This window comes from Coregonus clupeaformis, chromosome 11 (assembly GCF_020615455.1).
Source record: "Coregonus clupeaformis isolate EN_2021a chromosome 11, ASM2061545v1, whole genome shotgun sequence".
NCBI lineage: Eukaryota > Metazoa > Chordata > Actinopteri > Salmoniformes > Salmonidae > Coregonus > Coregonus clupeaformis.
The window spans coordinates 19,654,564-19,666,843 of record NC_059202.1 but is presented as its reverse complement, the minus strand read 5'-3'; the positions used below and the strand labels follow the sequence as shown (position 1 = coordinate 19,666,843).

General features: G+C 43.7%; 1 protein-coding gene across 1 annotated transcript in view; it reads left to right on the top strand.

The window, feature by feature from the left end:
- dpt (dermatopontin) overlaps positions 1 to 35 on the top strand; it is a 34,281-nt gene extending 34,246 nt beyond the window's left edge. The window contains exon 6 of the mRNA XM_041890981.2: positions 1 to 35. This exon is cut by the window's left edge and continues 505 nt beyond it. The gene's annotated coding sequence lies outside the window, so the exon portion shown is untranslated.
- Positions 36 to 12,280: the final 12,245 nt, after the last annotated feature.

The window sequence follows — 12,280 nt, the reverse complement described above, 5'->3', positions numbered from 1 at the left end:
TTATGCAAAATAAAAGTCCAGTGGTTGAATGATAACAGCGTAGCAGAGTGTATCAGTTTGGGTCCGGTTCAGTTGGTAGAGCATGGTTCAGTTGGTAGAGCGTGGTTCAGTTGGTAGAGCGTGGTTCAGTTGGAAGAGCGTGGTTCAGTTGGTAGAGCGTGGTTCAGTTGGTAGAGCATGGTTCAGTTGGTAGAGCGTGGTTCAGTTGGAAGAGCGTGGTTCAGTTGGTAGAGCATGGTTCAGTTGGTAGAGCGTGGTTCAGTTGGAAGAGCGTGGTTCAGTTGGTAGAACATGGTTCAGTTGGTAGAGCATGGTTCAGTTGGTAGAGTGTGGTTCAGTTGGTAGAGCATGGTTCAGTTGGTAGAGCGTGGTTCAGTTGGAAGAGCGTGGTTCAGTTGGTAGAACATGGTTCAGTTGGTAGAGCATGGTTCAGTTGGTAGAGTGTGGTTCAGTTGGTAGAGCATGGTTCAGTTGGTAGAGCGTGGTTCAGTTGGAAGAGCGTGGTTCAGTTGGTAGAGCGTGGTTCAGTTGGTAGAGCATGGTTCAGTTGGTAGAGCATGGTTCAGTTGGTAGAGCATGGTTATGTTGGTAGAGCATGGTTCAGTTGGTAGAGCATGGTTCAGTTGGTAGAGCATGGTTCAGTTGGTAGAGCATGGTTCAGTTGGTAGAGCGTGGTTCAGTTGGTAGAGCGTGGTTCAGTTGGTAGAGCGTGGTTCAGTTGGTAGAGCATGGTTCAGTTGGTAGAGCATGGTTCAGTTGGTAGAGTGTGGTTCAGTTGGTAGAGCATAGTTGGTAGAGCATGGTTCAGTTGGTAGAGCATGGTTCAGTTGGTAGAGCATGGTTCAGTTGGTAGAGTGTGGTTCAGTTGGTAGAGCATAGTTGGTAGAGCATGGTTCAGTTGGTAGAGCGTGGTTCAGTTGGAAGAGCGTGGTTCAGTTGGTAGAGCATGGTTCAGTTGGTAGAGCGTGGTTCAGTTGGAAGAGCGTGGTTCAGTTGGTAGAGCATGGTTCAGTTGGTAGAGCGTGGTTCAGTTGGAAGAGCGTGGTTCAGTTGGTAGAACATGGTTCAGTTGGTAGAGCATGGTTCAGTTGGTAGAGTGTGGTTCAGTTGGTAGAGCATGGTTCAGTTGGTAGAGCGTGGTTCAGTTGGAAGAGCGTGGTTCAGTTGGTAGAACATGGTTCAGTTGGTAGAGCATGGTTCAGTTGGTAGAGTGTGGTTCAGTTGGTAGAGCATGGTTCAGTTGGTAGAGCGTGGTTCAGTTGGAAGAGCGTGGTTCAGTTGGTAGAGCGTGGTTCAGTTGGTAGAGCATGGTTCAGTTGGTAGAGCATGGTTCAGTTGGTAGAGCATGGTTCAGTTGGTAGAGCATGGTTCAGTTGGTAGAGCATGGTTCAGTTGGTAGAGCATGGTTCAGTTGGTAGAGCATGGTTCAGTTGGTAGAGCGTGGTTCAGTTGGTAGAGCGTGGTTCAGTTGGTAGAGCGTGGTTCAGTTGGTAGAGCATGGTTCAGTTGGTAGAGCATGGTTCAGTTGGTAGAGTGTGGTTCAGTTGGTAGAGCATAGTTGGTAGAGCATGGTTCAGTTGGTAGAGCATGGTTCAGTTGGTAGAGCATGGTTCAGTTGGTAGAGTGTGGTTCAGTTGGTAGAGCATAGTTGGTAGAGCATGGTTCAGTTGGTAGAGCATGGTTCAGTTGGTAGAGCATGGTTCAGTTGGTAGAGCATGGTTCAGTTGGTAGAGCATGGTTCAGTTGGTAGAGCATGGTTCAGTTGGTAGAACATGGTTCAGTTGGTAGAGCATGGTTCAGTTGGTAGAGCATGGTTCAGTTGGTAGAGCATGGTTCAGTTGGTAGAGCATGGTTCAGTTGGTAGAGCTTGGTTCAGTTGGTAGAACATGGTTCAGTTGGTAGAGCATGGTTCAGTTGGTAGAGCATGGTTCAGTTGGTAGAGCATGGTTCAGTTGGTAGAACATGGTTCAGTTGGTAGAGCATGGTTCAGTTGGTAGAGCATGGTTCAGTTGGTAGAGCATGGTTCAGTTGGTAGAGCATGGTTCTGTTGGTAGAGCGTGGTTCAGTTGGTAGAGCATGGTTCAGTTGGTAGAGCATGGTTCAGTTGGTAGAGCATGGTTCAGTTGGTAGAGCATGGTTCAGTTGGTAGAGCATGGTTCAGTTGGTAGAGCATGGTTCAGTTGGTAGAGCATGGTTCAGTTGGTAGAGCATGGTTCAGTTGGTAGAACATGGTTCAGTTGGTAGAGCTTGGTTCAGTTGGTAGAACATGGTTCAGTTGGTAGAGCATGGTTCAGTTGGTAGAGCATGGTTCAGTTGGTAGAGCATGGTTCAGTTGGTAGAACATAGTTCAGTTGGTAGAGCATGGTTCAGTTGGTAGAGCATGGTTCAGTTGGTAGAGCATGGTTCAGTTGGTAGAGCATGGTTCTGTTGGTAGAGCGTGGTTCAGTTGGTAGAGCATGGTTCAGTTGGTAGAGCATGGTTCAGTTGGTAGAGCATGGTTCAGTTGGTAGAGCATGGTTCAGTTGGTAGAACATGGTTCAGTTGGTAGAGCATGGTTCAGTTGGTAGAGCATGGTTCAGTTGGTACAGCATGGTTCAGTTGGTAGAGCGTGGTTCAGTTGGTAGAGCATGGTTCAGTTGGTAGAGCATGGTTCAGTTGGTAGAGCATGGTTCAGTTGGTAGAGCATGGTTCAGTTGGTAGAGCATGGTTCAGTTGGTAGAGCGTGGTTCAGTTGGTAGAGCATGGTTCAGTTGGTAGAGCATAGTTCAGTTGGTAGAGCATGGTTGGTAGAGCATGGTTCAGTTGGTAGAGCATGATTCAGTTGGTAGAGCGTGGTTCAGTTGGTAGAACATGGTTCAGTTGGTAGAGCATGGTTCAGTTGGTAAAGCATAGTTGGTAGAGCATGGTTCAGTTGGTAGAGCATGGTTCAGTTGGTAGAGCATGGTTCAGTTGGTAGAGCATGGTTCAGTTGGTAGAGCATGGTTCAGTTGGTAGAACATGGTTCAGTTGGTAGAGCATGGTTCAGTTGGTAGAGCATGGTTCAGTTGGTAGAGCATGGTTCAGTTGGTAGAACACGGTTCAGTTGGTAGAGCACGGTTCAGTTGGTAGAACATGGTTCAGTTGGTAGAGCATGGTTCAGTTGGTAGAGCATGGTTCAGTTGGTAGAGCATGGTTCAGTTGGTAGAGCATGGTTCAGTTGGTAGAGCATGGTTCAGTTGGTAGAGCACGGTTCAGTTGGTAGAGCATGGTTCAGTTGGTAGAGCATGGTTCAGTTGGTAGAGCATGGTTCAGTTGGTAGAACATGGTTCAGTTGGTAGAGCATGGTTCAGTTGGTAGAGCATGGCACTTGCAACGCCAGGGTTGTGGGTTTGATTCCCATGGCGTGACCCCATGCACTCACTACTGTAAGTCGCTCTGGATAAGAGTGTCTACTAAGTGACTAAAATGTAAAATTAGAGGTTAGACCACAGGGAGAGTGTATCAGTTTCCAGATGTTTCCAGCCACAGGATGAACCACAGACTCCAACACTGCAAGATGAAGGCAGCACTGAGTAGCACATGGAGTGTCATAACTACTTCAGCTATATAACCATGGAGTAGTTTAACTACCTCAGCTATATAACCATGGAGTAGTTTAACTACCTCAGATATATAACCATGGAGTAGTTTAACTACCTCAGCTATATAACCATGGAGTAGTTTAACTACCTCAGATATATAACCATGGAGTAGTTTAACTACCTCAGCTATATAACCATGGAGTAGTTTAACTACCTCAGATATATAACCATGGAGTAGTTTAACTACCTCAGATATATAACCATGGAGTAGTTTAACTACCTCAGCTATATAACCATGGAGTAGTTTAACTACCTCAGATATATAACCATGGAGTAGTTTAACTACCTCAGATATATAACCATGGCTAAGTTCAGTTCAGTGTTCACGGTAAAGCAGCCAGCTACAAGTTCCAGCTGTCTTGGATGAATCCCAAATCAGTGGTGTAAAGTACTTAAGTAAAAATACTTTAAAGTACTACTTAAGTAGTTTTTTGGGATATCTGGCTGGCTGGCTGACTGGCTGACTGGCTGGCTGACTGGCTGGCTGGTTGACTGGCTGACTGGCTGGCTGGCTGGCTGGCTGGCTGGTTGACTGACTGACTGACTGACTGGCTGGCTGGTTGACTGGCTGGCTGGCTGGCTGGTTGACTGGCTGATGTAGAAAATTGTCCTTGTCCTCAGTAAAACACAAAGTACTTTGAGTTTTTGTAGAATTAAGATATACTTTATTACATAATCAATATATAGATAGACTTTATTACATAATCAATATATATAGACTTTATTACATAATCAATATATAGATAGACTTTATTACATAATCAATATATATAGACTTTATTACATAATCAATATATATATAGACTTTATTACATAATCAATATATATATAGACTTTATTACATAATCAATATAAAGATAGACTTTATTACATAATCAATATATATAGACTTTATTACATAATCAATATATATATAGACTTTATTACATAATCAATATATAGATAGACTTTATTACATAATCAATAGAGCCGAGGTGGTCTGCAGAGCATCTAACTGTCCAACCCTCAGCTCTCTACAGTTCCGTTCTTGCTCATTTTACATACTTTTTTGCTTAATCCCTCCCTGTTTGGTTCCTCCACCACTGTTTCCAGTTTTCACCTCTTGACCGCTCCGCCCACTTCCTTATGTTATAATAGTGGTGAAATCTGACTTCTCTTCCTTCTATGTATTCAGTCTGGAAACAATAGTGGCGGGACCAAGCCATTTCCTGGCTCTGTTCTGACCCTCTAATTGATCCTTAAACATATCAATCGATACTTAAACATGGCTTAAACATGACAGGTCAATTTTCTGAGCCACAATCAGTTCTCAAACATATTCAGTTCCCACACATAGCAGGCAGTTCCCACACATAACAGGCAGTTCCCACACATAGCAGGCAGTTCCCACACATAACAGGCAGTTCCCACACATAGCAGGCAGTTCCCACACATAGCAGGCAGTTCCCACACATAACAGGCAGTTCCCACACATAGCAGGCAGTTCCCACACATAACAGGCAGTTCCCACACATAGCAGGCAGTTCCACACATAACAGGCAGTTCCCACACATAGCAGGCAGTTCCCACACATAGCAGGCAGTTCCCACACATAACAGGCAGTTCCCACACATAACAGGCAGTTCCCACACATAACAGGCAGTTCCCACACATAGCAGGCAGTTCCCACACATAACAGGCAGTTCCCACACATAACAGGCAGTTCCCACACATAACAGGCAGTTCCCACACATAGCAGGCAGTTCCCACACATAACAGGCAGTTCCCACACATAGCAGGCAGTTCCCACACATAACAGGCAGTTCCCACACATAACAGGCAGTTCCCACACATAGCAGGCAGTTCCCACACATAACAGGCAGTTCCCACACATAACAGGCAGTTCCCACACATAACAGGCAGTTCCCACACATAACAGGCAGTTCCCACACATAACAGGCAGTTCCCACACATAGCAGGCAGTTCCCACACATAACAGGCAGTTCCCACACATAACAGGCAGTTCCCACACATAGCAGGCAGTTCCCACACATAACAGGCAGTTCCCACACATAGCAGGCAGTTCCCACACATAACAGGCAGTTCCCACACATAACAGGCCCATTCCCAGGCCCTTTCTCAGGTCCATTTCCTGGCTCTGTTCCAGGCCTCTTCCTTCTGTACCACTTAGTCCCAATGCCTGTCATGTTGTGATTAACTATGTTTAACTTATAGTCTGAAAAGATATAACTATGTTTAATATAGTTTAACTTATAGTCTACTGAAAAATCCCCATTACTGGCTAAGTTCAGTTCAGTGTTTACGGTAAAGCAGCCAGCTACAAGTTCCAGCTGTCTTGGATGCATCCCAAAGTAAAAATAATTTAAAGTACTACTTAAGTCATTTTTTTGGAGTATCTGTACTTTACTTTACTATTTATATTTTTGACAACTTTTACATTTACTTCTCTACATTCAGCCAGCCAGCCAACCAGCCAGCCAGCCAGCCAGCCAGCCAGCCAGCCAGCCAGCCAGCCAGCCAGCCAGCCAGCCAGTCAACCAGCCAGCCAGTCAGCCAGCCAGCCAGCCAGTCAGCCACTCAGCCAGTCAGTCAACCAGCCAGTCAGCCAGCCAGTCAGCCAGCCAGTCATGGACAGCATCAACAGCTGAAGGGACAGGGTCAACAGCTGAAGGGACAGGGTCAACAGCTGAAGGGACAGGGTCAACAGCTGAAGGGACAGGGTCAACAGCTGCAGGGACAGGGTCAACAGCTGAAGGGACAGGGTCAACAGCTGAAGGGACAGGGTCAACAGCTGCAGGGACAGGGTCAACAGCTGAAGGGACAGGGTCAACAGCTGCAGGGACAGGGTCAACAGCTGAAGGGACAGGGTCAACAGCTGAAGGGACAGGGTCAACAGCTGCAGGGACAGGGTCAACAGCTGAAGGGACAGGGTCAACAGCTGAAGGGACAGGGTCAACAGCTGCAGGGACAGGGTCAACAGCTGCAGGGACAGGGTCAACAGCTGAAGGGACAGGGTCAACAGCTGCAGGGACAGGGTCAACAGCTGAAGGGACAGGGTCAACAGCTGCAGGGACAGGGTCAACAGCTGCAGGGACAGGGTCAACAGCTGAAGGGACAGGGTCAACAGCTGAAGGGACAGGGTCAACAGCTGAAGGGACAGGGTCAACAGCTGCAGGGACAGGGTCAACAGCAGCAGGGACAGGGTCAACAGCTGCAGGGACAGGGTCAACAGCAGCAGGGACAGGGTCAACAGCTTGACTCTAAACCTGATGGATTAATCTTGGATAACTAACCTGGGTCAGTGGATCCCTACTCCCTCCACACCATCTTAGACAGAGTCAGTCTGAGCTGGGGTTCAGCTTACTGGGCCAGTGGCTTTCAGCAGTATTTGTTTACGGCAACTGCTGTCTCGAGGACGCTGAGCCAAAACATCACAGAGTTACACAGCAGCAGCACTACCGTCCCCATGCAGATCCCCAGATCCTTCCCCACAGCTGTTTGCTGCCTGCCTGATGACTAGCCACACTAGCAGACCCCGTCGCCTATGGGAATGATGAGCCCTTTGGTGTGAGACAGCAAAGCCCGTCCCCACAAAGCATCTCGGAAAAGGTCCTAGGAATCCTGTTAAAACCTGTTTTAAGACAACAACAAAAATTCCAGCTCAGAGTAGGTTTTATGTTAGAACACTTCACAGACAAACTCTGAGCCAGGAGCAAAATCAACTCATAAAAGTACACTACCGTTCAAAAGTTTGGGGTCACTTAGAAATGTACTTGTTTTCGAAAGATAATGATTTTTTTTTGTCCATTAAAATAACATAAAATTGATCAGAAATACAGTGTAGACATTGTTAATGTTGTAAATGGCTATTGCAGCTGGAAACGGCTGATTCTTTCTGGAATATCTACATAGGCGTACAGAGGCCCATTATCAGCAACCATCAGTTCCAATGGCACGTTGTGTTTGCTAATCCAAGTTTATCATTTTAAAAGGCTAATTGATCACTAGAAAACCCTTTTGCAGTTATGTTAGCACAGCTGAAAACTGTTGTGCTGATTAAAGAAGCAATAAAACTGGCCTTCTTGAGTCTAGTTGAGTATCAGGAGCATCAGCAATTGTGGGTTCGATTACAGGCTCAAAATGGCCAGAAACAAATAACTTTCTTCTGAAACTCGTCAGTCTATTCTTGTTCTGAGAAATGCAGATACACTGCCGATTTTGCAGGTTTTCCTACTTACAAAGCATGTAGAGGTCTGTAATTGTTATCATAGGTACACTTCAACTGTGAGAGACGGAATCTAAAACAAAAATCCAGAAAATCACATTGTATGATTTTAAAGTAATTAATTTGCATTTTATTGCATGACATAAGTATTTGATCACCTACCAACCAGTAAGAATTCCGGCTCTCACAGACCTGTTAGTTTTTCTTTAAGAAGCCCTCCTGTTCTCCACTCATTACCTGTATTAACTGCACCTGTTTGAACTCATTACCTGTATAAAAGACACCTGTCCACTCTCAATAAAACAGACTCCAACCTCTCCACAATGGCCAAGACCAGAGAGCTGTGTAAGGACATCAGGGATAAAATTGTAGACCTGCACAAGGCTGGGATGGGCTACAGGACAATAGGCAAGCAGCTTGGTGAGAAGGCAACAACTGTTGGCCCAATTATTAGAAAATGGAAGAAGTTCAAGATGACGGTCAATCACCCTCGGTCTGGGGCTCCATGCAAGATCTCACCTCGTGGGGCATCAATGATCATGAGGAAGGTGAGGGATCAGCCCAGAACTACACGGCAGGACCTGAGCAATGACCTGAAGAGAGCTGGGACCACAGTCTCAAAGAAAACCATTAGTAACAGACTACGCCGTCATGGATTAAAATCCTGCAGCACACGCAAGGTCCCCCTGCTCAAGCCAGCGCATGTCCAGGCCCGTCTGAAGTTTGCCAATGACCATCTGGATGATCCAGAGGAGGAATGGGAGAAGGTCATGTGGTCTGATGAGACAAAAATATAGCTTTTTTGTCTAAACTCCACTCGCCGTGTTTGGAGGAAGAAGAAGGATGAGTACAACCCCAAAAACACCATCCCAACCGTGAAGCATGGAGGTGGAAACATCATTCTTTGGGGATGCTTTTCTGAAAAGGGGACAGGACCGTATTGAGGGGAGGATGGATGGGGCCATGTATCGCGAGATCTTGGCCAACAACCTCCTTCCCTCAGTAAGAGCATTGAAGATGGGTCGTGGCTGGGTCTTCCAGCATGACAATGTCCCGAAACACACAGCCAGGGCAACTAAGGAGTGGCTCCGTAAGAAGCATCTCAAGGTCCTGGAGTGGCCTAGCCAGTCTCCAGACCTGAAACCAATAGAAAATCTTTGGAGGGAGCTGAAAGTCCCTATTTCCCAGCGACAGCCCCGAAACCTGAAGGATCTGGAGAAGGTCTGTATGGAGGAGTGGGCCAAAATCCCTGCTGCAGTGTGTGCAAACCTGGTCAAGACCTACAGGAAACATATGATCTCTGTAATTGCAAACAAAGGTTTCTGTACCAAATATTAAGTTTTGCTTTTCTGATGTATCAAAACTTATGTCATGCAATATGCAAATGAATTACTTAAAAATCATACAATGTGATTTTCTGGATTTTTGTTTTAGATTCCATCTCTCACAGTTGAAGTGTACCTATGATAAAAATTACAGACCTCTACATGCTTTGTAAGTAGGAATACCTGCAAAATCGGCAGTGTATCAAATACTTGTTCTCCCCACTGTATGTAGATATTCCATAAAAAATTGCCATTTACAACATTAACAATGTCTACACTGTATTTCAGATAAATTTGATGTTATTTTAATGGACAAAGAAAATGCTTTTCTTTCGAAAACAAGGACATTTCTAAGTGACCCCAAACTTTTGAACGGTAGTGTACATCTCAGCTTGTACTCACAACAGTTTGAGGTAGCACAAAGGAAAGATAGTGATGATGCTCATTGACATTGTTGCAAATGATGGGGAATAACCAATCACAATGAGGCATCACCAGCTGTGAACTCTATAGCTTCAGACAACCACAGTGAATGTGACTTTACATCTTAATGTTGCAATGGTAAAACATTTGATATAATTTCCACCTGACATGATCACTTTGCATTCTCTTAATTATTGGCTAATATGTTGGCATGCTGCATAACCTTCGTATTTTTTTAACCAATTCTGATGGTTGTTAAAAGCTGAATTTTGACAATATTACCGTTATATCAACACACTCGTAACTCTCCTTTAACAACTCTAAATCTCTTTGGCACAGTAGGCATCAAGTCACCTGCCGATAATGTTGCATACAACGTTTGAAAGATCTATCATTTTTCATCGAACATAATCAAAGTTAACATAAGCCCTGGACACCTTCAATTACCCAATTTATAGCCATGCCCAATTTAGGCATCTTTATTTAACAACGTGATGACGTGAAATAACATAATGTAGGTAATTAAATAATCGAAAGAAAAACATGTTTATTTATTAGCCTATGGGTTATAAGTATTTAGGCATATCATGTGAAATAGGCCTCGTGAAATCATTGTCAGAAGTGCAGGAGATACTGTCTCTACGTCTAGATCATTTATGGATTGATCATATAGAAATATCTAAACATTATTTTAACAACTCCAAAGCAATTGCATGTGGCTCAGGAACCACCCAGATAGCACATAACGTTCTGAGAACCATATGTGTCTTAGAGTTTGGTGAGAGGGTGGTTGTCCTATGGTTGTCCTATGGTTATTTTGTATACAACCTTCCCACAACTTTCTGGGAATGGTGCAGGAGAGTTGCTTGGCTTTGGAACATTCTCAGCACATTTAAGGAACTTGACAAAAAAACATTATTTTCTTGGTATTTCAATACTTTAATAGATAATTTCCTAAAAGTTCAAACGGTTACATTTCATTTCAAATTTGATAATGTTCTAGGAATGTTCTCCAACTGGTTTGACATTGGGAATGTTCTCAAATAGTTCAGAGAATGTTTAGAAACAACGTTCTTCTGTGGGAATTTCAGTATTTTAGCATAATGTTTCCTACAGGTTTACTCATGGTCCTATTTAAAGTCATGTTCTCAAATTGTTCAGAGAACGTTAACAAACGTTTCGAAACAACGTTCTTCTGTGGAAATGTCAGTGCTTCCACAGAACATTCCCCACAAGTTCCCATGTGGTTCTATTTAATGTCATATTTTTACTACATTCTGGGAATGTTGTAAAAACTGGTGTGACTTAAGCGATGTTCTCAGAACGTTCAGAGACTGTAATGTCCGTTATTGGCAACAGTCTAGGAATGTTTTCAAAAATGTAATTGTACATTAACATCAATAAGCTCTAAATTCCGTTATCAGAACATGAAGAAAACACGAAGAACATGAAAAAAACTTTACATAAAAACCACAAGAACTTTAGCAACGTTCAGAGAAGGATGTTCAGAATGTAATTTTTAAAACATATACATTCCATTCTCAGCATCAACAAAACTCTCTCTATTCTCTATCTTGTTAAGCGTGTTCAGGTGTGTTGGCCGCGCCCACTAATCGGACACACCTGATGTTAATGAGCGCTTGCTTCCGTTGAAATGGGGTCTGTTTGAATAGACTAAAATGAACAGCTTTGTGTGAGTAAATAAAACATGGCATGCTACCTCCCTCCTGGTGGTCCAGTGGATTAATGCCAAGGATAGAAAAAATAAAATCATTGGTTTGAATCTCATTGATGCCATGTCACAATTAAAAATAAATATGTTTGCATGATTAATGCCCAAGGGAATTAATTTCCGTGTGTGCTTGAAGTTCCAAAAAGCTAGCAGGATTACTGAAATGTTCTATGAACATTTTTGTTAAGGAAGTTATTCCAAAAAACTCAAAATAACTTTAATAATAATAATAATTTCCGTTTCTCAGAGCGTTAATAAAACTTTCAAGGAACCGGAGTAAAACGTTCTCAGAACCTCCCTGCAACCTAAAATAAACAATTTCTCACTTCTGTTCTCAGAACGTTTTTTAAAAAAAACGTTCAGTTTTACAGGTCAGGAAACGTATGGCTTCGTTCCCACAGCCAATGTGAAACCAAAAAACATACGTTCACACATCTTCCAATGAACCAAATGTGTTAGCGATATCAACCACCCTGACCCTGCATTTACCAGATGATTTCCTGTCTGCCTGCAGAAGAGGACTGGTGAAACAGTAGATGACTCTAATTCAAACAATATCACATTGTGAAAAGAGAAGAGAAGAGAAGACACAGGCATTATGGAAGTGTAATGACAGATGAGGTTATGTCAGGAGAAACAACTCGATAAAGTTGGTGAAAGCCAAGGTCCTGTCCCAAATGGCAGCCTATTCTTTATGGATCCTGGTCAAAAAGTAATGCACGATATATAAGAAATATGGTGCCATTTGGGACGTACACCATGTTGAGCTACAAACTCACTAGAAAAGCACGGCATTACGGTGACAATGGTTAGCGATGACTCAAAACAACAACATATGCCTTCCAAATGGCACCCTATCTAGTGCACTGCATTTGACCACGGACTCTGGTCAAAAGAAGGGCACTATAGGGAATAGGGTGTTATTTTGGACACAGATAATAATGTCACCACATCT